Genomic DNA, 24,086 nt, shown 5'->3' on the forward strand with positions numbered 1-24,086 from the left:
CTTATTAATGATCATAACCCCTTTTTTCCATTTTATTTTTTTTCTTTTGTGCCAGTTAACTGTAGCTTTCTGCCATGTTACTCTATTTGGAGATTGTGTGCAGCATCTCAGTGTTACTTATTAAAAATTCATACTGAGAACCAGTTCTTCAAGGAAATCCTATAGTGTTGGTTTCAACCAAGATAACTCAATAGTGCAGAACATTTAACTTCACTGGGTAATAATTTAATCTTACTGTGTTCCCAAGAATCTTCCCCTTAGATCTTCTGAAATTGTCTTTGGTTGTTGACATTTTGAATCACCTTTGTGATCCTGTTGTGGTTCTGAGCTTGCTGCAGGTTTGAGCTCTGTGTTCCTGTGGAGTTAAATTGACACTAATGGCCTTAGTCATAGTTTGCAGGTGTGTCTTTATGGGCTCTTCATAATATGAATTATGCAGCTTTGCATTATGCTCTTCAGCACTGAAACTAATAATAGAACTGAAACTAACAGAGAATATTTATGTTTTAATAAAAATGAAGTTAAACTCATGAGATGGTAATACTTCAGGATCTGAAATGCTTTAATGTACAAGTGTTATTTGCAACTATCTCTGTTTCCAGGACTCTGATTCTAGATTTTGTAGCATACTGTTGAAATACAGTTGAAGTTTTTGATAGGGTATGAATGAAATCTGAATTTTCTGTAACACTGAAAAACAATATCAAGAAAGGTTTATTATTTGCAAAATGGATGGTCTGATTTTGTACCCTCTTGAAGACAGAGCCTGTGAAATTTTCATGGCTGCTCTCCAGGACTGACCTCAGCTAACACTCATCAGTGAACTCTGCAGCTGCACAGTGCTGTTCTGGTGCTGCTGCTGTTGAGTTGGAATTCACTGTGATAGGAAGGGAGCTGGAGAGTTTCTGGCTTATGACATCTTTAAATTCAATAAGTGGCCCTTATGCCGTGGGAGGCCATTGCAATATCTGAAGAGGAGAAAAAGAAAGATGTTCCTGCAGCCCTCTCTTGTTTGTACTTCTTACTGTTTTCCTAGAGCCCTGCTCTGAATGTAAATTGTGTCCATTGCAAGTGGCACAAATGAGCAGATGTTAAAAGCAGGGTTGTTGTGGTTAAACCCCAGCTGGTTCCAAAGCCCCACACTGCCCCTGGTTCCTTCCCTCTCCCAGCATGAAACAATTGCTCCCCACCAACCAAATGATGGCCAGACATTCCCAGAGCAGCAGCCCCTGGACAGCTTTGCCCCAGTTTATTGCTGAGCATGATGCCATGGTCTGGAATATCCCTTTGGCCATTTGGGATCAGCTGTCCCAGCTGTGACCCCTCCTGGCTCTCTGTGCATCCCCATCTTCCTCCCTGGTGGGGCAGAGTGAGGAGCAGGCAAGTCCTTGGCTGTGCAAGCCCTGCTCAGTAGTGACTAAAATATCCCTGTGTTGTCAGCACTGCTCCCAGCCCAAATGGGAAACACAGCCCATACCAGCTACTGTGAAGAAAATTAACTCTACCCAGCCCTAAACAGCACAATTATGAAGAAATAAACATTTATCAGGTGGCCTTTTGAGAAGTTGAATAATTTAGCTAGAAGCATTCTAACAATAACTAATGCATGCTGCTGACTGACAATTTATTTCGTCCCGTTGAGATGCAAGGAGTTGTTACATGCTGAGTGAATATTGATCTGCTCTATACAGATAAATGAAATTCCACTTACAATTATTTAGCTGCTCACTTGTCACCAATTAAAACTGAAGAGCGTGGTCATGCACCAAAAATATTAATTAGCTCTCTTCAGAGAGCTGCTGGTTATCTGCTGACCCGAGAGCCTGTGAGCTGGCTTGTTGGATCCAGGCCTTCACTCCATGCAAGAGCTCTTCTCTAGCTCATAATTCCCTTTCCATTGCCCTTTGTGATGATGATGATGAGAATAGTAGGGTGTAGACAGGTGGGGGGAAAAATAATTAGTTGTTCCTTCCTTCCCCTGCTTCCTTTCAGTTTTATCTTGTTGTTAGTCATCTTTTTGTATATATTCTAGTCACTCTTTCTCACTACTACCTGAGGGGTCAGTGTCCATAATTGAAAAGCTGTGTCTTTACTGGATGTGCAACCATGTAACAAGGTATGAAGAATGAAAAACAGCCGTACTGGAGTCAAAAATGAACTTCTAAGTAAATTATGTGTACTCTGGATTATGAGGTTTCAGAAAGTCTCAGGACCCATATCAGGGATAGCACTGATTGCCAGGAAGTGGGCCAGTATTACAGGAGGAGGAGAGAACAAGTGACAGAGTGAAAGCTGGGGAATAAGATGAAAAGGAGCAGTGAGTTTGCTGGAGGAGTTTCTGGTCAGCAGAGCAGCTGGAGCTCCTTTGCTGGTGTTCCTGCCCATTGTGCAGCAGAGATGCAACACCTGCAGGAAGCTTGGTCAGTCGAGCTTTGAGAAGCAATAATGGCTCTCCTAATAGGAGTCAGGTTCTGACTTCTTACCTTTCCTCACAATCAGTGGTTCTAAAAATGCCTTCAGAGAAAAGGCAGGAAATAAATAAGATGATGAGGCTGTATTTTGAGCAATTTCTTTTGCAAATCCTGAGTGATTCTGCTGACCTGTTGTTATACAGGTGTAATGGAGATCATGATCTAGACCTTCATCTGAAAATGACATTTCAGTGTTTTGGTCGCTCTAAAACTACTGGCATTTCTAGTAGTAGGAGAGCATAAAAATATTGATTCAGCAACAGAATTGCTTTGTAAAGCACTGATGGCTGGTTTCTGAATGCATGTTGCTCCAGGTTCTATAGTACATTGTTTTCAAGGCAGGAGTAAGGCCATTAAAAACCAAATGTTTGTAGGTGAGGAACATTGCTTAAGAAATAAGCTAAGTTGCAGCTTTCTGAATATACATCTCATTGTCATGTAACTTAGAGAAAAAAGAAATGCTGTTGAGAACACCAGACTTCCCCAAATTTTAAGGTACTCTAAGAGTCCCCAGGGAGAAGTTTAAATGCATGGGGTGACATCTGCCTGTTACCCCCAGATGGGGCTTAATCCTGGTCTACAAAACATGTTCTAGAGAGAACCTTGGTTTCTCAAGACTGTGTAAGGCTTCCTGGCCTTCAGAGTGTTTGGTCTTCTTGCCTAGAAGAACACCAAGACTATGTTAAAATATCAGGCTTAAAGAATTACAAGTATGTATGCTAAGAATACTGAGAATATATAAAAGGGTATATAAAAAGAAGATGAAAATTGATCATGACATCACTCTAGTCTTGTACCATCTTGGCCTCTGTTGCACTTGGGGTTGGAAACTCAGTACTCTCTTTTTCTTAAGAGAACTTTGGATACTGGAGTTGCAGTTAAAATTTTACTCAAAAAGGCAGGAAGAAAAGCTCTTTCAGAAAAAAAATAACTGCATTTTCCCCAAGATGCCAAGGAAGTGGGTTCAGCAGCATACCATGAAATTGAAATTTCTCAAAGTGCCTCTTAAATCTTTGCTGCAATTACTGTAATTCACAATAATAGATTCAGTGCTATTTTTAAAAGCTTTTGAAAGTTGCAAGTAGCATCCATAAATTGTGGGTTGTGGGCAAGCTATGAAACCATAGGTTTCCAGGGCTTTTATTTAAATGAGAACGAGAGAGAAAGATGTAATAAAAGTACTTATGAAAAAACATGAAAGTTGGCATTGTGATGAACAGTAACTAAGAAAAAAAGGCAGGGAATGCTTTAGACTTTGTGAAAGTTGTCTTCAGGTTGGGCATCTTCTTGCAGAGCTGGGAATGAGCCTCTTTTGTTCTAGAAGTTACTTTTTTTTGAAAAGACTGGTTGAAATGGTAGCTCACTGGGCAAGAAACTATAACTGTAACAAGTTTGAGATAATGTGAATGTACATCTACAACAGCCAGAGGAGCCTATTTAGGCTGCTCTCTATAGGCACAGACTTTGGTATTCAGGTAAGGCAGGTGGATGAATTGTGGGGATGGGAGGAAGGTCAGAGTGGAATATTGGCAACAAGAGAGGGAAAGAAGGGAAATGGCCACCAAAAACATTATTAACACTGGTGATATTCACAAATGGCCCAACAATTGTAAAATGGTAAATAACAGCATGAGCTGCTGATAAGAGAGCTATTTTTTTACTTGAAAAGGAGCGTATGAGAAAGCAATGTGTTTTTGATTTACTTAAATGAAAATTAGTTTTATCTCTAGGGCAGAGAACTGCTCTGGGAAGGATTCAAACTCAGAGTTGAAGGATTTGCCTGAATGTTAGTCTCATCAGCCCATCTCTGGAAGCATAAGAAATTATTGGTGTTTTGACAAGGAGAATAGTAGTAGTAATAAAGACTACTTAATGAGAATACAATGGCTTTTAAAAAATACACAATGTAGGAATGGTACTGAATTGTTGGAGGTAGTCCACAGAACAAACTCCAATACATTTTATACTGAGGGATTCAGGGATGCAGTCTGCTGTCTTTATCAGAGAGAACCGGAGAGGAATTTAATCAGTGTGTACATAAGGGCTGAGAAAACAAAAGGCTCATCTGTATGACTGCTGTTTGATGGACCAACTGCCTGAAAAAGCAGGAAATGATACATATTGGAGTCAGTGGCAGATGTGTGAGAATGAGTTTTGTGAGCTATATAATTGCACCATCTTGTCAAGACAAACCCCAACAAAATGCATCACCCCGAGCTGAGAAGGAATCATGGTTGTGTACAATACCGTGGTACTGTCCACAATTGTACTTCAAACAGCTCTGTGCCATGTCACTGCTCATTAGTGGGTGCAGGAGGATGTATCAGTCAGTGTGTGGCCTGCCAAGATGTATTTGAAGGACCTGTGCAGCCTTCAGTGAGGACAGCCTGCAGAACAAAAAATACAGAAATCCTGTCCTGACAGCGGGCTTCTGAAAGCAGCATCTCTCTATCCACCTGGGCTGATGCATTGTGTGAGGGTTTGTCTTGACATGATGCTGCAGTCACACAGCAAGCTATGAAAGGGATGTCACATAACTCAGTTGTTAATGAAGCAGCTTCTCATTGAATGCTACAACTCATGTGTCTTCTCTGACAGGGCATGAAAGAAGGGGCTTTATTTGAGGAAGGAGGAGTGCCAATGAGAAAAGAAGCTGTTGAGTAAAATGCATATTCCTGAGTGTTGCCTGTTCTGCTGTACCAATGCATTGCAGGTAATTAGGTGACTTATTTCAAACAGAGCCCCCACCTCCTCAGATGGTTTGGGAGGGGGTGATTGCTCCCAGCCTTGTGGGTGAATGAATTTCTCATCAGCTGTTTGGCATCCCAGGCAGTGATGTAGATCTGACAACAAAATCAATTGCATTGCTAAGTTTCACAATTTGATTACTTTATAAAAAGTCTCTAGAGCAGCTCTCTGTGTGATTATGTAGACTTCTGAACTGCAGGCTTAGTCCCACATGCTTCACAGGTCTAAACAATTTGTAGTAATTATTTTGATTAGACGTGCACTGAAATGCGGCTGCAATAACGAACAAGGTGAGGTGGAAATTATAGACAAGAATATGCATAAAAGCCTTGAAGATAAATATAATAAGGCTAAATGCAGCTCTGGAATTACTGCATGAAGCTTCCTGAGGTTTATGTTATATTTTATTTTTGAATTCAAATCCCTTGTCAGCTTGGATGTCTTTGCAACAAGAGTAACTTTGCAGATGAGATCTTCCATTTCTCTCGTTTTTGATCTGTTTTGAGTGATTAAGTATTAAAAATGACGTGCATACATAAGAAATGGTAAATTGGGTTACTGTTAGTGATGAGCCTATTAGAGGAAAAGAGCTGTAGACATTTAAACTCACTAAAAAGAAAATATTGACTATATCGCAGGAAAGTCATCCAGCCATCTGGATCTATTAGTCTGTTTAATATTTTGCTCAATATTAAAGTATGGTTAAAAATAAAAGAAATTAGCCAAATTAACTGCCGAGCTTTATGTTAGTAAGAACATAATTTTGGCCTGTAGGTTAGGCCCTGTGTAAAACCATCACTTGTTACTAATAACAAGTTTTTTGAATGTCATTTTTGGAGATTCTCGAAACTTAGCTGCATAAGATCCTAAGAAACCTGAGGTAATTTGACCTGTTTTGAGTAGGGGAGTGGGTTAGAGAGCTCCAAATTTCCCTTCCAAACTAAAATTATCATTCTTATCTTAACTGATAAGACTTCTTGTGCGACAAGAAGAATGAAAAGCACTTGCCTGCAAGAAAATAAGTTTATTTTTAATAAGTGGGAAAAGATGAATTCAGATGAGTTAATGGTTTGAATATAGAGTTTTGGGTTATATACTTTTGGGTTTTTTACTTGTTTCTTAGAGCCCCTATATTATCTGTTCTCTCACTTGAGATGTACAGATCTCCCTTTAATGAAAAAATTCACAAACTGATTTAAAGAGTGTCTAACTCTTGTATGGAAAAGTGTCAGCAGAAATGGCAGGAATTAGAGGGAGGAGAATATTTCTTTTGAAAGCCCACTTTGTTTGAGAAATGGGGTTTAATGACTACTTTTTGTCCAATTCTATTTATTTCCCAGCAAAGATCTGGAATTCACAATACCAGAAAATGTGAGCCTTGAAAGTGGGATGAGAAGTGAGACTGTGCAGTGTGGGCTTTGCTCTGAATTGAGGGTGGAACGGATTTTCAGAAACCAGTGGGGGAGCATTAGCTCCTATTTTAGGTGACAACAGTGTTGGATAATTAAGGTCCTATTTTCTCAGCACTGTGGGAGAGTGTGGATATTACAATGCCTGCACATTTTCTGTATCCTTTGCTTGAAGGTTGCACTCAACCTTTATTTTATGTGTAAGAGAATGAGCTTAGTTTGAATTTATGACAAGTTCTTTCTCCATAATAGTCTGGCATAAGACATAATTTTTGCCTTCTCTGCATAAAATTCTGTGCATAGCTTCTATTTTACTTTTTCTTTGCACTGCTTTGTAAGAAGGAGGGCGACCACTGTTCTTTGTACAGAGAAAAGTTCAAATACCTTTCATTTTTAAAGGTGGCATCAGTGGCAGTGCTAAGTGATTTGAGAGTGAATTAGAGTGATGCAGATTGACTGTCACAGCAAAGATTTGTGAACTGTTTCTTAAAGTTCTTTAGTGTTCCTGGGGTGTGGGGTGTACTAATTTTATTTTTATTCAATTTATTTGTTATTTATTTTTAAATTTTAGGTCATGCTTCAGGGCCAAACATGTTCATCCTGTGCTGATAAAAAATGTGCCTGTTGCTTGTTGTTAGGTAATGACAACTGTGTTTTCACTGGGTGTGTTTTTCACTGAGGATGCGTTTATTTCCCTTAAGAAGGAGCTGAACTCTGTTTAGTCCTGGAGCATGTTCTGCATGGAAGCTCTGTAGCTACAGAAATGGCACTTCAGTCCTTCTATATATAATTTTGCAGTAGCCCTTTACCACGTGGCACGTTGCTTTTGGCACTGAGATGTATTAAAACTAGTTTTGGTGATCAAAAAATAAAAATATTACCTTTCAAGTGATGCCATGGACATTGTCAGGATGGATCCAGGAAGAGATGTTTGGGTCTGGAGCAGCATCCTGTAAAGGTGCATCATTGTGTCAAACAGGAAAAGGAGTCTGATCTGGTTCAAAAAAATTGGCAAAAAGATGCATAACAATGTTCAGATCTAATCAGGTTAGCATTTACCCGTGTTTTGTCATCCTGTTGGTGCTTTTTCAGATAGCTCAGCTCCAAAAATATCATCCTCATATCTATATGACTTTTAATTTGACAACTTCAGGCTCTACAGTGGCACATTGACCCTAAAATCTCATGGCAGAAATGGGAACATCGAGACAGTAGATGCTAAATGGAGGAATAAGCTAAAATAAAACAATTTTTTTATTTCCTTTCTTCCAGTTTGGAGGTCTGATCACTTTTCTTCCATTTCAGCACATTTGTGTCAGGCAAGGAAGGAGTTAAGCAGCTTGCCAGGGTTTGGGATGGACTGGGCCCTACCCCATTGTGTGCCTGTAGAGCATGTTGTACATCCACTAACAAGCCTGCCATTCATTTTTTCAATAAATCCCGCACAGAGGTATTAGGGTCTGTGAACTGACAATTGATTTGCTGCCTGGAAAATTATTCTTTATTGATTTATATTACACAGCAGCAACCACAAATCCATAGCAGCCTTAATCAGAGAGAAAATGCTGAAGTTAGTGTCATTCTTACTTAGTCAGGCAATTACAAGTAGGAGAATTGGTTTAGTACCTCTAGGTGACATCTACATATTATTCAATTATGAATCTCAGTAATCCATGAATTACAATACATAAAAGTGTGTGAGATCTGGTTAATTAATTTTTTGTAATATGAACAGTGCCCTTTGTACAAGGAGGTGTTTTAAATGTCAACCTAGCATTTAAAGTGAAATTTGGCACCAGAAACTAAGTATGATTTTTTAATGAAGATTCTCGAGATCTTTACTGTGCCTGGAATTTTTCTCATATTTTGTGTGAACTGGACAAAATGAATCTGAGGTATTTACAGAGATTGTAAATGTGATATTTTTAAAATTAGTAGATTTTTTTTTGAGCTCAAAATGTTTTGTATGTGACAGGATAGAGCCATCCACAGATACAGGAACTGTGATTTTGAGCTGGATGCTCTTGAACTGTCTTGACAACAGACTGAAATCCAACAGCAGAAGCCCAGAGCTCATTCTGGACTGAATTTTCCAGCCTCACCTTCCATTAACTCTGTAATCTGTCTCAGGTCCAGCTGTGTAGACATGGCTGTCATTGCAAACCCTTCAGTTATCTGGGATGGAAATTGGGATTGCTGGACAGACACACGTGCCAAAAGGATTTGCAGAGCATGGGGCTGGAAGCTGAGAACTGGATGGGAAAACCTCTTGATGATGGTGTTGGCATCTCTGGAGTTTGACTGCAAAGCTTTGGGAACACATATGAGATGTGGAATTTAGCCCATTCATTTTTCTCAGGAAAATATGTAAAAATACATGTACCTCACTCCATTGGTAAAATAGAGATGGAGGGGGTTTTGAGATGGCTTATTCCAAGAGCATTCTCCTTTTCAGGGAAGAAAGTCTGGGGATTAGAATGGGAAAACAGACTGTGTTGTATTATGTATGGCTACAGCCTTTAAAGTTATTTCTCCTGTAAGAGTAGAATGAAACTTTCTCTCCATGGATTTTGTATTTGTTTAGTAGGTAAAGGATATTTTTCTGCTTTACAGGCAATGGTATCTGGTATGGCCTAAAGTGTTCTGTGGACCCGGTCCTGATTGACATAGCATCTTAATTGAAATTGTTTAGAAAAAAATAAAATACTGGTCTAAGGGAGAGAATTTGCTGTCTCTGTGGCTCATGACAGTGAGGTGTTTTTCCAGGCAGTGTGGAAGTGCAGCTTCTTCTGGATCTATTTCCATTAAGTATTTAAGACCCTTATAAGTTTGTCTGCTTTGTTGCTGACTGACATAATTGGGAATCTTGAAAAAATTCCAGAGCCCAGTTATTTCTTGCTGCTGATCACTGTTCAGTCCCTGCCCCAGGAAGCAGAAATGGTGAGACGTGAGCCAGGTGTGTGCTGTGTGAGGCTCTGTCAGTGGCCAGGCAGGAGAAGCACAAAGCAATGGAGAGCCCAGGTCTCCTGCACAGCCTGTGCTGTTCTCTTGTGCTGCAGCTTTGGCTGCAAAACCCACACTGGATGGCTAATTGTCAATGTCTGTGTCCACACCTCTCCTTGCACAACACAACACGCCACCCATGGTTTGCTCACGCTCTTGCTCTCTGCCAACAAACATACTGGCTTTGGAAAACCAGACATTTTGAAGGGGGAGTGGTGATTGTTGTTGCAGACAAGCAGGTCAATGAAGATTTTGCTAAAATGCCTTTTCATCGATGAAAACTTGGAAATCAATTGTAAAAGCCATTCCCTATCCCAGAGTGGTTTTGTTATGTTTGACCGGGGTGCTTGATAAGCGATAGTTCTTGCTGAGAGCAAAGATAAAATTTTATTTTGGGCATTGCTTTCCTGTGTTTGGAAAAAGAACCAGAAGGGCACTCAGACCTGTGGGTCTGGTCCCTGTGTCCAGGGCATGGGTGCCTCTCTGCAGCAGGCCCTTTGTTGGCAGCCTACCAGCAGTAATGTTAACAAAGAAATACCCAAATACCTATGGAAAGTCCTTAGGCTTCAGGAATTTGTTTCAAAATGCCATGTTTGAAATATTTACTCAGTGTGTTCATTGTATCTTTTTCCTGTATTTTTGTGAAGTTCTGGGAGCTCTGAAGCATTCTTCTGGAGTACAGTGTAGGGGAAAAAAACTGCTTCTAGATGAAAAAGGAGTTGCTGTGAGTCCTGTTCATCCCACCCCAGGCAGCATCTCTTTGCATGAAAATGTTGTAAAAAACAGAGGCTGCTGAATAGCCATTTATAGTTAATGGCTATTGCAAGAGATGCAGGTGATTTCAGAGTCAAGGCAAGGACAGGAATAGCACACACATGCTCTGATTGATGGCAGGGGTGCAGTAGAAGCGCTCTAAGGAAATGCAAGAGAGCTGGTTGTTCTGGAGCACTGGAGCAGTGAATGCTCATCTCTGTTGGACCTCAGGGGGACACATTTAGGTACCCCTGGTCCAGATCTTGTCCATGGTTCAGAAACTGGAGGGTTATCAGGGTTGTCACACAGATACAGAAGCACCAAATGCCTTTTTCCTGCCTTCAGTGCCCACCTTCCTACCGTAGGCTGCCATCCCACCCAGGCCAGGCTGAAATCCCAATCCTGGTGCCATCCTCTTAAGGAAAGAGTGGGCAGAGGTTTCCCCTGGGTGTCTCTGGGGTCCCTGTGCTGTTTGCTCTGGTGTTGAGTTCCTGGGGCAGTGACAGGATGCTTCCCTGTGCTGCTGTCCTTGTCTTGAGGGAACAGGTAACTGTACTTTTCTTTTTTAGGGAGTAAAATCATAAAAATAAAGGCAAATCCAATTATGGCAAGTGTGGCACATTTGCAAAAAAAGACATTAATTTATTTCCATTGTTGATGTGTTGTTTTTTTTAATGATTTGTGAAAAAATGACAGTTCAGAGTGATTAATTACTGTATGACCAGAAGGAAGTCCCAGTAGATGGCCTTTCTTGGTAAAAACCAGGAGAGATTTCAAACAAGACATTTATGTCCCTAGACTGCAGCTATGGGATTTTTTTTTTTTAATTATTTTTTGTTTAGTTTGATTTTGTTGTTTTTTTTTTTTTTTTTTTTTGTGATTTGGGTTTTTTGTGGGGCTTTTTGTGGTTTTTTTTGTGTGGGTTGTTTTATTTTTCAAGGCCAAAATTGCGTTTCTTTGGCTTTGGGGGATGATTTTTATAATCAAGTTGTTGAATATCATGTGTCACAAGATAAGATGATAATGATTTTGTATAAATATGTTAAGTAGGAAAATACTTGATTCCCTCTCTACACTTCTTTCCATTCAGATTTCACTGTAGTAACCCCAGGCAAATACTTCTTAGGAAAATCCTCTTATCCCCTTCTTTTCTTAAACCTAATAATTAATGTACTAGTGGACTGTGGATTCAATAGGAGAAAAAATATTAGAGATTTCTCTTGGAATTAAGAATCAGGCAAGTAATGGCTTTGTCTCATGCCACCTAGCTTGGAATTGCACCTCTCAAATATGCAGCTAACTATTGCTTGTGCAATGTGCAAATTAACTGTTCCCAGGAGTTGCTACTAAAATTTTAACTGATTGATCATGCAGATGGTCCCTACTGTGCCTTTGTATTTCCAAGTTGTGTGAGAAATCCAGGTTTTGGAGTGAGCTGCCCAGCACAAAGCAGAGAGTGTCAGGTGTGCCAGAGCCTGCACAGGGACCTCCCTCCAGTGGAACTCACTTTTTCAAGGTGTTGGTTCATGTGTGTGGCCTATTCCAAGTCTCAGCAGTACAGCACTCTAGAGTAGCTAGGCTTAATATTTAAATTTACAGCTATCAAGTTGAGTTATTGCTATGGGTAAGCTTTTTTTCTGCTTCAGATCTGAGGCTTTTCATTGTTGTCCTTTCCTAAGTAGAGATTTTTAACTGATTGAGCTATAACTGCTAGCTGTCCTTTAATTTGGTTTAAAAAGCCCATCTACTGCCTTTAGGATATTTTGTCATCCCCTTACGTTGTGTTCTGCTGTGGGAACTGTGAGGAGTTCTTTTAAAAATAGATGGTCAGGAATGAAATCAAGTCAAAGGAGATGTAAAAACCAACTTTAATGATTTAAAAATTTTATACAAGTTTAATAAGGATTAAAGGGACAATATCCAGTGCTGGGGTGCTTGGCAATCTGTAAAAAACACACCATTAGCTTAAAACAATGTTCTTATATACTTTTACATTACATAGTTAAATGCTTATTCATGAGAGTTATGCATATTCAAATATTCTTGTGAGTTTAGGTATTTCAGGAATTTCTTTTATTTGGTGTTAACCTTTTACCTGTCTGCATGACATCCTGTGGATTAATTTAATATATTTGATTTTTTTCTCAAGCCTTCATTCTTTTGTTTTGATATTACCTGGTAACTGAAGATTTGGCAGTAAATTTTTCTCTTGGTGTCTTGGTTTTTGTCATTGTTATAATTCAGATAATATAGTCCACACATGTAAGAAACAATATGGTTATTTCACACCATTATGAGTTAGTTGCACAAATAAAAAGCATTAAAAAATAAAAGCATTTTAACATCACATAGTTTCTCTTTTAACATTATTCTAAGGCCTAAAATACAATATATATTGATCACATTACTATTTCTATAAGTTATTCTGTGCATATTTAAACTGACAGATTATACTATACCAAAATGCAGTTAAAAAGAATTACAAATTGTACTATATCAGAATCTTTGTGACCAATAATAACTTGCAAAAGCCAATACATAAACGTGAAAGCCAATAACTGCATTTATCATTTATAACAGGAGACAAACATTGTATCTGAGAACCATTTATTGGTAATGAAAAAAACTGAAACAAAATAGAAAGGAGTTGCTAAAGAAAGCTGGAAAAGACAGAGCAAGGGGAAGAAAGGTGGGGAAGGAATGAGGGAAGAGAGAGGAGCCAGAGGGAAAAGGGCACTGCAGGGAGCCCAGGCAGGGCTGGGCAGCAGGATCACACCATGGGCTGGCTGGACACAGGCATGGTCAGGGACACAGACAGCAGGACAAGCAAGAGCCAGTGAGGGCAGGAGAGCCAAAAGGCAGAATGGGGACTGGGCCAGGGCAAAATGCATGAGCGTCAAAAAGCGCCCAAAAAGACAAAAGCAAAAGCTCCAAAAACCCACAAAAAGTCCCAAACCAAAAGCCCACACTCAAAAAAACAGGTTTGAGAAGCCCTGTGTTGTGGTGCAGGTGTTTTTTTCATGGCCCTGGCTCCCCCAAGGTCTGCCTGCTGACAGGACAGCACTGGCCCAGTTGGTGTCCCACTGCTGGCCATCGGCAGGGACCTTCTGCCATCAGCTGCAGAGTGTGTCTCTGTTGTAGTTGAGGTGGTCACAATACAAAGCAACACACTTCATTTACAGAAGGCTTCAAACCTGTTTTTATTACGCTTTTATACATTTTTACGAAACTCATAAGTTTACACTTTACTCATCGGTCACAAAAGACAAAGTGCTCATTGGAACAGGCAGTTGCAGGTTTGTCTAATTTATCCTTCTTTCTTTCTTGGTTTCTATGTCAATGACCTTGGTAGAAAATTCTTCCAGGGGTAAACATGGATCCTCATATCAAACTTCTCTCTGGCTTACAGAAGTTGCTGTAAAACCTCTTCAACATCTCTGGAGGGTTCAGTGTTCTTGGTGTTCCAATGCTTATATCCTGTCCTGTGGAGAGCCTGGTTCAAGCATGGCTTAAAGAAAGAGGCCATGAAGGGATTCAGCTAAGGGAAAAAGCAGCCTTTCCCAGGCTTGATTCTGTAAATAATTAAGCTTCTCAGCCACCTTTTATATAAACAACAAGATTCTCAGACCGTTCTCTCAAAAACAGGCAGATATCCTGTCCTTGGCTGCTCTGGGAACAGATATAAAGGTTTTGAGAACTTTTCATATCATGGTGAGAACGCTGATCTTGGCTTCAATAAACTAACTTCAGGTATTGTAAACAAAAGGAGGAGTTGAAGTTTTCTCTACAGCCTATCGGGAGCTCAGGTTTTGCAATATGCATGAAGTGAATTAACACTGTTATAAAAGGTGTCGAATTTGATCAATAAACTGGAGTTGATGCTCATCAATCGGATGGTTGTCTCCCTTCACTTCAACAGTGTTCCAATGCTGATATCCTGTCCCTTGTGGGACATGACCTGGTGGCCAGGCCAAGTCCCCCCAGAGACATCTCTGCTCCATCTCCTCCTGGATGTGGCACCTGTGGAACCTGTCCCCAAGTGCCTGTCACCAGCAGGTAACAGAGACCGATAACTCAGCTCCTCGCACTGCGTGAGGCTGAGCAGGGCTTGGGCTCCCTGGTCCCACTGCCAGCCCTGCTCTGAGCCCTTCCAGCTGAGCGCCCCTGAGTGGGGCTGGAGCTCCCTGCCCTCGGCTGTGCTGCTCACAGAGCCCCTGCCCCACTAATTAACACCCAGGCACACCATAATGAGAGGGATGGCCTTTTTCACGACTCAGCATTCCCCACAGCTCACTGAGCAGCAGTGCTGTTTGCTGTATTAATATAACATTAATTTATGGTGATTAATATTGAAATATTAGCAAATATTTTATTCTGTTTTATTATTCTGGAAAGCTTTGGGGAGAGCACTGTATGAATGTATAATTCAGTCACGTGTAGATTATGGCATGATTAGTTTCTCGCAGTCAGCAATGCTTCGTTCCATCATCTGAACTACTTTGGAGATAAATTTCTATTAAAAAATCCTTATTTTCGTTCTAGATAACAGCATTTGATCTCATTAGCACGGATCATTTTCTCTAAACTCAGCTAGACTCGAGTGTAACAACAAAAAGCTCCTTTTTATATCAATTAAAATATTTTGTCTTTTTGACCTGCCATATAATTAAGATCCTGTTTATTAAAGTTACTAGCATGTTAGAACACTAATTACATTACAAGCTTACTTTCTTATTTCTGAACTGTTTATGATTTAATTGACTTGATTAAACTAATTTTCGTGTGTCTGTGCAATTAACACATTAACTGAATTTATTTACACATGCAAATGCTAATATATCACCCACTGTATTAGTAATGATTAAAAAAAACTCCATTAATGCCTTAATTAAGTGAATTCTCTGGCATGCATATGCAATCTGATAACACTGCAAGCTGGCTGGCACCTTTGAGAGTGTACCTGCAAGGAACTGAAGTTTAAAGAGGGCACCACACATCTTGGCTGTTGTGCCTAAATGCTCTTTCCTTGTACACAAGAATGACCTTGAACAAGGGGAAAATCAGGTAATTTTACAATTTTAGCAATGAGATCCCTAATTCTGTTTGAATATTTTTGTGATTGCTATAGAGACTTGATAGTAATGAAACATAAAAGAAGGAAGATTGTGAGAAGTATCAGTGGACCAAAATTGTATCATATAACAGCTAAAGGAAGCTTCTTGTAAGTTGTAATCCAGAGTCCAGTGTTGTCAATATTTCTGTTCCACTGGTTTCAGGTGATTTTAATGTCTGAAGGAGACAGAAGTCAGTAGTGCACTTTTTCAGACCATTTTCGAAAAATAAAGGATTTTAGATCTTACTGTTACCTTTTAATTTGACAAACACAAATACTGGCCTATAAAGCAAGATGTAACACTACTTTTCAGTCCAGAGAACCCATAAACTGGAGAAATGTTTTCTGTTTAATCTCTTATCTCTTTTAAAAGCCTCAAAAATGCCTTCTCTTTCATGCTCTCACTCTTTATTTATGTGCAAAGACTTGCTCGAGTGGCTAAATTCCCTAAATAGCTACAAAGCTATTGTGATAAGAACAGGAAGTGCTTTTGACAACATGTCATGTATCAAATATAGCCTAGCAAAGGCTTTAGGGTGCTCAGGATGCAGTTTCAATATATGATTTCATGCTTGTAGTGGTTTGTACTTTTATTTTAGCTTCCAGCTATGAGTTATAAAAAGAAGGAAAAAAGAGAAGTATGCCTTAATTCATTTTTGCTTTATTTTTTTTTTAATTTTTAACAGTAGAAATGCTGTTTATGCATATAAGATCCATTTCTTAATATAGTATCTTTAATTGTGTCTTGATAAGTGTTTATTTTTAAACATGGTCTGCTAGTAAGCTGTTTTGAAGAAGTCAAACAGTATTTTTTTTTCCTATGGACAAAGATTTTCTTTTGAAGGTACTCCACTTAACACTATCAGGATAAAATTACGTTTTAATCACTTGCCAGTGGTTCCACTGTATAAATAGAGGACGAGTAGTCCTGTGGAAAGTGCAGATCTATTAAAAACTCCTTAGAAAAGTGATATGCACTTATAATGTTTTCACACTTTTTCTTAAAAGGAAAAACTCTTACCCAGGTACAGATATACCTTGAGAAAAAAGAAAAATATCATTAACGTGTATTGGAAAGAAAAACACCCCTGCTGCACACCAACAGAAGGTGATGTGTCTTAGTAAGTTGGTTTGACTTGAATCATTTTTTTAGAATTTTCCAGCATTTTGTCTCCTGATTAGTCCAAAGTGTCATTGTGTCTATAAATGCTGCTGTGTTCTATATGTTCTGTATTAGACTGTACCAGGAGTAAATTGGTTGCAGATTTATTTCAATATGCCATCTCCAGGAGTGGAATTTGGTCTTTTGGAAAAGGAATGTTATTCTTAAGCTTGTATTTCCAAGTATCTCAACTATATGCCTCAAAACTCAGATCTGGCCAGCAGTTCATCCTGCATGTGCAAGTTCAGTGTTGAGTTTTCAGTTGAAGGTAGATCTGGAGTCACCTGTTTTAGAGCTCTTCTCTTGGGAGATAAGATTTGTAGGGATACTGTAGCAAGGAGTCCACAGGATGGACACAGAAATCCTGTGTAAGGATGCTTAGGAGAGATCTGTTTCTATGTAGATACACTAGTGCTTACTTATATTGGGTTCAGAGAAGGTGAAATAATGCATGAATTCATCAGATAGCGCTTATCAAATGCAGATGGAAGGGCGTTGCAGTGTGGCTGAGTACAATTCAGATCAATCCTAAGCATGGACTGTTTTAGATGTGCTGTGGCATGGGCACGGTGGAGCAGTGTTGGGAGGAGCCACACTGACAAGGGAGCCTGAATTTCTTCCAAAAGCTTTGCCCTTTTAAAACTGTGCCACTACAGAGTTCTCATTTAGTGTGCAGCTATCCAGTCTAGCTGTGTATCACGGGCCTTTATTCCAACCATATCTCCTGGTAATGGCTTGTACAAGACTGTTATTTCTTGCATGGAGGAGATGAAAGATCCAGTTCTGTTGATGGCTAATTAGAGCTTTCTCATTCACAGGGGGAATAAACCTCAGCCCAGCCCTGTGTGCTTCTACCCTGAGATGCTCATACTGCAGGGGACCCTTTTCCAGCTTCTGAATTCAATTTACAGAAGGAAAAGTGCCAAATAAGAGCAAATGTTTTAATTATAAAGAAACACTTTTCTTAGGTAATACAATTGCTATGTTTGTGAAAGGAATTTAATGTGCTACACAGTCTACCAGAGTTTTTAATGAATGCTAAGTCAGAAAAAACTGCATGAGGCAGCTGTGGTAGTATTTGCATATTTGCTCAGGATAATTGATAGAATTGTTAAATTAAATATTGCAAAAGGCAGCCTAATACACTGTGTGCAAGAAAAGTAAAACCATGAGATTCAGTAATTTGTCTGATTGAACATTTTGTATGTTTAAGCAGTATGTCTCCATAGACAATGCATTTCTGGGTCATTTTAACTCAGCTTGGGTGGAAATGGGAAACTTCATCATGCAGAACTCTGGAAGAGTTTTACCACAGCTGCACTCTAACCAAAACTTTCACTCCATGTGACCCTAATCTTAACTGTAAGTACAAACTCAGATTTGGCTTCTCCTTCTCTGTATTAATATCCCAAATGTGTTATTCAGCATAAAATCTGTTCTACAGATCTTGATTATACAGTCATGTGTTGGTGTGAATTGTGTGTGATATGTATATGAACATGCTAGCAATCAAAAAGAGAAAACAATACAAAACCTAGAAAATAACATTTCTGAACCATTATGATTGTGTATTTTGTATCTAACCAGTTTTCCAAAGAGGAAAAAGAACAACACATCATTTGGAACATCCTTGGCAGTTGCCTAGTTTCCCTGAAATATCTCTAAAAGGAGAAGTCATTGATTCATGGACCTTTAGGGGAGCTGGTGTGTGAGAAGAACAGAGGTGGACTTACTGAAGTCATCAGACAAAATTGACTGGCCCAAGTTCCTGTGCTGCATCTCAGATCAGTTGTGTGAGCTGTGTCCTGTTCAGCATTGCTGAAGGCTGGGGAACTGATGATGTGCAAATGATGAGATATCTGTAGGATACAAGAGGAAGGGATTTGAAACACTGATTCCAATCAGTTATTTATAGTTCTCAGTTTTTATGGGGACAAAAGAACTTTAATTGAAATGGAAACACAGAGTGGTTGAAATCCTTTTCTCTGTGTTTCCTCTGGACAGCTTTATGTTACATACCTTACATTGGATACCATTATCTACAAGACTTAATTTAAATGGATTTTTAATGCAAGCATTATCTATAATATGATGTAATAATAATTTATAGTTGTAGTCTAAATAGTCACTTCAATTATCAGAGCTGTTTGCTAACAGTAAAGAGTTAATTTGATCTTGTAAAGTTGTTTTATATGAGCCTTTTCTCCAGGATTCTGTGTATTTTTAATAACAATCATTTGTTTATGATGTGTAACACTTCTAGTCACAATATGGAATTGTGTGCTTATTAAGGATCACAAATCTCTGAGCCAAGTGACTTTTTGAACTGCTTTTTTTTTGTCAATCTCAAAAATTGTCTGATTTCTTCATGACCGTGTGGGTAGACAGCTTAGACAGCTTCTTGGTTGCCTAATTCTTCTGGTTTGTTTGTTTTTTTTTGTTTTTTTTTTTTTTGCCTGCTGGTGTAAAATGATTGCTCCTGGTGGTGGAATGTCGTGGAGATATGTGCCAGCACACTGAGTGAGGGTTGTATGTAAGTGTGACAGCAAGGGTTTGAAGTAGGAGTCTAATTTAGATGCTCAGGTTAGGAGACTGAAGATTTTGGAGCCTTGTAAAATTAGTGCTTTTCTAGAGCACTTGAGCAGCATTCTTTGATATGCAGCTGGTCCTTCCCCTTCAGCATATAAATAATGGCTTGAAGTAAAACACTGTAAATATGCTTGTCTTCTTTCCCACTCCAGGATTGGGTTTTTTGGTGTTTTTGTTGGGGTTTTTTTGGAAGCAGCTGGCAGGAAGAATTTCTTTAATCCTTCATCCTCTTTCTGAGCACCTAAAGAAGATCTTGGGGACAGCCAGTTGCTGTGCAGATGGTTTCAGTGATGGATGTGCTTGTTTTCCTGCCACTGAACAGAGTCCCCAGCCTGCCTTGCAGAGGTTAATGCAAGTTGCTAAATAGTGGATGTCACTCTTGGAGACACACTTAAAGTGGAGCTGGTGCAAATGGTGCTTCAGTTCAAATGAAGTCAGTACCTTAAATCAGACTTTTCAAGGTTGAAGCAGGTCTTGGACAATTTCCAATTTAGAACCCAGTTAGGTGTATTGGAATCAGCATTAGGGATGGAGATACTGTTTTATAGGACAGACAGCAACACTGCTTAATTTAGTTAGGGTTAGGAATGCAGAATTTGCAGTGTTGTTGAGTTCCAATACTGACTTTGTTGAAGATTTTTCTGCATTTATTGCAGCTTTTGTAACCAGCACTTTCTGATAATGTTAACCAATACACACAAAACAAAACTGCTAGGCTATAGTAGTTCCATTTCTCTCGTTTTCCAGGGTTATCCTTTTCTCATTTGAAATCCTTGCATTCCTAAAACTTAATAATCTCACATTTTTGCAAGAGGTATTTGAGACTATGCAGATAAAAAGGAAATTTTCTTTCAGTGAACAAGTGGATCAAGCAATTATAGCCAGGGTTTCTGCCTCAGCAAATGGAGTCTCTGGAAGAGACAGACATGGTAAATGCCTGTGTTTGAATTTCTGCCTCTAAAAAATGCTCAGGAGTGAAATGGAAAAAAAAATTATACCTGGTCCAGTGATGCCATTGGTCAAGTAGAGGGAGCTTTGCTAATTTATTCAGTGTCAGTTCTGACACACATTTGGATGTATATGAATATGTATTTTTGAATATGTATTTTTGAGTATATCCTTTTCTCCACATGTTGTGTATTGGGAAGTCAATGTTTAAACTAATGAGAAATTTAACCTATTCTTATAATTTAACCTCAGTATAAAACAAATGTCTTAATGTGATATCTTGTAAGCTGCAATTCTGCCCTGACACATGCCCGGTGTAACCTATTGATTGCTATGGTGTCTCACAGGATATGTGTTGAGTTATCTGCATGACTTCTGTGCCAATAATCCAGATTTGAATTAACAGGTTAAAGCTTTATTTTGACCTTTTCTGACTTTTTTTTCCCTGTACTCATTGACTTTTTTAGTGTCATTATAACACTTTTTCTAATGACAGGAAAATAACTGCTGGAGATGGGCTTAATGACCTGGAAGTAATTAGAAGAGTCTGCAAACAAAGATAACTGCCACATCACAAACAGAACTGATATTTTATTCACACAAGCTTCTAGCTACTGCAATAAATCTAGATCAGCCACTGTACTCATTAAGTAAAGAGATAATTAAAACTTGAAGGAGTCTGGATAAACCACCTGGCAGAATAACACCTTTTATGAAGGGAGACAGGAAGCAGGTCTGCATGTCTTGAGAAGGCTTTATTAAAATAATCAAATGCTACTTGAAAGATGCCCATACAACACCATTATTTTTCTATGTGAAAGGACTGCATGATATAGTGAAAAACTAGAGCGAAATAATCCAGTTCTGTGAAGTGCATCAGCTCTAGGCCTTACTCTGTTTCTTACATTTAGCTGCATGAGACTGGGTCTGTCTGATTGTTTGCTGTTCTGTGGTGACTTTAAGGTATTCTTCTGTTGAGAGGTAAATGAGATAAGGGACAGTAAATTCTGATGTGACACTTTGAATTGAGGTTTAGTAGAACATGAATGTAATGACCATATAAAAATGTAATTGCATGATTCTATTTTGGTTGAAATATCTCATTGTTTTTCTTTTTTTTTAACCTCCTCAAGTAGTCAGGTAGATCTTGGATATGAGCTGAGTTCTGTTCACATCATCAGCAAAATCTGTTCTACTGCAAACAGTTTTTCTTGATGTCAGACTTGTGTTTTCTGTCTACATCCATGCAGACAATCTGAAGGATATGGTGTCAAAAGATGAAAACAGCTAAAGCAGCCTGATGGATATTATGTCATATAGCAGAAAGTCTTAAAACTATGTGTCAAGGGCTGATTAAATACAGAAGATTCAAGAATAGGAAGATAAGAATTCAGTCACTCAAAATGTTTCCTCTTAAAAGTTTTAACTTCATCAGAATATATGTTGAATTTGCATTTAATCATGCCAGCTCTCTGGTGCATTTATGCTGCTTGCCTAATAGCTTGTAGTTAGAGTTTGGCCATCTGTCAGCAATTAAGGGGTAGGCACTGATTTTCACATAGTGGGACACCTTACAAAGACAGCCATTTGCTGGGACTTTGTCTCTTTAAAGGCAAAGCTGAGTAGGAAATCAATCACTCTTTTCACTGGGTCAGTAACCAGTGTAATGTGGGTTTTAGTATAAAAAACAGCATCAAAACCAAACTTTGTCAGTGTGCAGTACATCACCGTGGCATGTTGCACAGGTATAAAGGTGATAGCAATTTAAGTTCTGTTTGAGCAGATAAGTCATGTCGCAAATAGTTGGATAGGATTTCATTCCTATGAAAGAGTTAGAGGCATGGGTTCTTCACTCTGATTTTCTTAATGTAATGTGTTTTAGAAATGGGAATGTAAATATTTTTTTCAAAAATTAAATTTCATCTGAACAGCTTGCCTGAGATTTTCATCAGTAGGAGGCAAGAAGATTTTTTTGTTTGTTGGATTCTTTTGTTGGAGTGAGTTTAACACAAATGAAAGGAAGATTGATAACAACTAGAACCAGAATCTCTGTCCAAAAAATCCTCAAGCCCACCCAACACTGGCAGTGCAGATTTCACTCAGAACTGTGTGTTGGCACTTCACTGTTTGTCAGAGGCTCCTTTTCTGCTGGTGTTCCTATCAACTCTATTCAGGGCTGTCAGATGATGTAACATGAACCTGTCAATGATGACCCTCAGTACAGAATTGATTTGATTATTTGATTTGGTGGAGAAAGGATTTAATTCTCAGCTGCCTTTTTAATTCTTTGGCTAGGAACAGCTCTGTCTATGCTGTATTTGCACTGTTTCAGTGTCATTCAGCACTTGATCTTCAGGGAGAAAGGCACATGTTTAGTGCAGACAAAGAAGATAACCTTTTTTAAGATACAATTTATGCTTTGCCCTGATGTGGCTTTTTTGGCCATACTACCAAGTTAAGCCATTTCTTCTAAGAAAAAAGATGTCAAAATGTAAACAGAGATAAACAGCAAGGTCTAGTAACTTCTATCAGCCATGCCACATGCATTCCTGGAAGCACTTCCATTGCTCCTAGTTAGCAATCAATATTTCATGCTTGTGTAATTTGATCTTAAGCCCTGATATCATCCCAAATAAAGCAAAAAGTTTTAAGGTCAGTTACAAAAGAAATTGTTTTGAGAATATACTGTATAAAATTACTTTCTGTACTTGAACAATTATCTCATTAATAGTAGTTAATGTTGTGGCATCTCTGGTGCCAGCCTGTTCAGTGCACAGCACTGCTGCTGACCAGCTGGAGCTGCAGGAACACGGTGAAGTTGAAGGTGTTCTCAGGCATTTCCTAGCATTTTGTCTGCTCTGTTTACAATCAAACAAAACCAAACCCCAAAGCACAACAGCAGAGCTGAAAGTACTGTAGTTTATTTCTGAAATTGCTGCATTCCTGGTTAGTTTTGGATCTTCATTTAGAGCTGTGAATTGATCCTGTGTGTTCACTTACAGACTTGCTTTAGTGTAAACAATCCAAACCCTTTTAAGTCAATGCAAACTAATTTTGCTGTGTGTGATCTTTGGGTTAGTGCATTTACCTGTTTCTTCCTTTGTGACTAACTTATTAGAGAAACAAAAGGTTTTCTCTTATTCAATGATACAGTCTATGCAATGCAAGCAAAATTGCGAACTCCATATACTCCATTTTAAGATAAGAATGCGATGTCCATGTTTTAATCTATATTTACAGGCACATTTGTGCACTCATTTTCTTTGAAACCTGCTGAGAAAGCAGGAATTTGTGCAGAATTAACTCTTTAGAAAAACAGCCCACTTAGCCACAGGCTTGAACATTTTTCCCTAAAGTAGCAGGAGATGATAGCAGAAAAGAAGTGTTGTATGCGAAATTGAAGAGGAAAAGCTGCATTAAAGAAATTAGTTCTTCAAGTTTAGAATTTAATCTCCAATGAGTACGTGAAAGTGGGAAGATGCAGTTAAGTAGGAGAAACTTGCAGCAATTGTCTGCCAATAGTTCAGAGGATGCAGAACACATTATCAGTGAGAAGGGCTCTCTGCTTGTGAAGTTGAGGAATCCATTCATTCTACACTGCCTTTGATTAAAGGGATTTACTTTTGCAGAGGGTTAGAGCAAGAGCAGTTGGTGTACCGGTATACTCCCAAAATACTCCAGGTCTGGGGGTGAAGGGAGGACACTTGTGTGGGGTTTTTTTCCCTTTGGATGTTCCATGGGCTGCAGTTGCTTTTCATGTCCATTTGTGTTGCATGGAGCTGTGACTCCTTTCATGCACGTTTGTGTTGCATGGAGCTGTGACTCCTTTCATCAATTTTGTGTTGCATGGAGCTGTGACTCCTGTCCCCAGCAGTGCAGCAACCCCTCCC

At 39.0% G+C, this 24,086-nt stretch overlaps 1 long non-coding RNA gene across 2 annotated transcripts in view; it reads left to right on the top strand.

The window, feature by feature from the left end:
- LOC135453487 (uncharacterized) overlaps window positions 1-18,634 on the top strand; it is a 39,967-nt gene extending 21,333 nt beyond the window's left edge. Inside the window, exons 2-3 of one of the 2 annotated variants that reach the window (XR_010441879.1) lie at window positions 16,529-16,618; window positions 17,478-18,634. This is a non-coding gene — a long non-coding RNA (uncharacterized LOC135453487). The remainder of the gene's footprint in view (window positions 1-16,528; window positions 16,619-17,477) is intronic. The other variant, XR_010441878.1, reaches the window with a different exon arrangement.
- Window positions 18,635-24,086: the final 5,452 nt, after the last annotated feature.

The sequence above is a fragment of the Zonotrichia leucophrys genome, chromosome 13 (genome assembly GCF_028769735.1).
Source record: "Zonotrichia leucophrys gambelii isolate GWCS_2022_RI chromosome 13, RI_Zleu_2.0, whole genome shotgun sequence".
In the NCBI taxonomy this organism is placed as follows: domain Eukaryota; kingdom Metazoa; phylum Chordata; class Aves; order Passeriformes; family Passerellidae; genus Zonotrichia; species Zonotrichia leucophrys.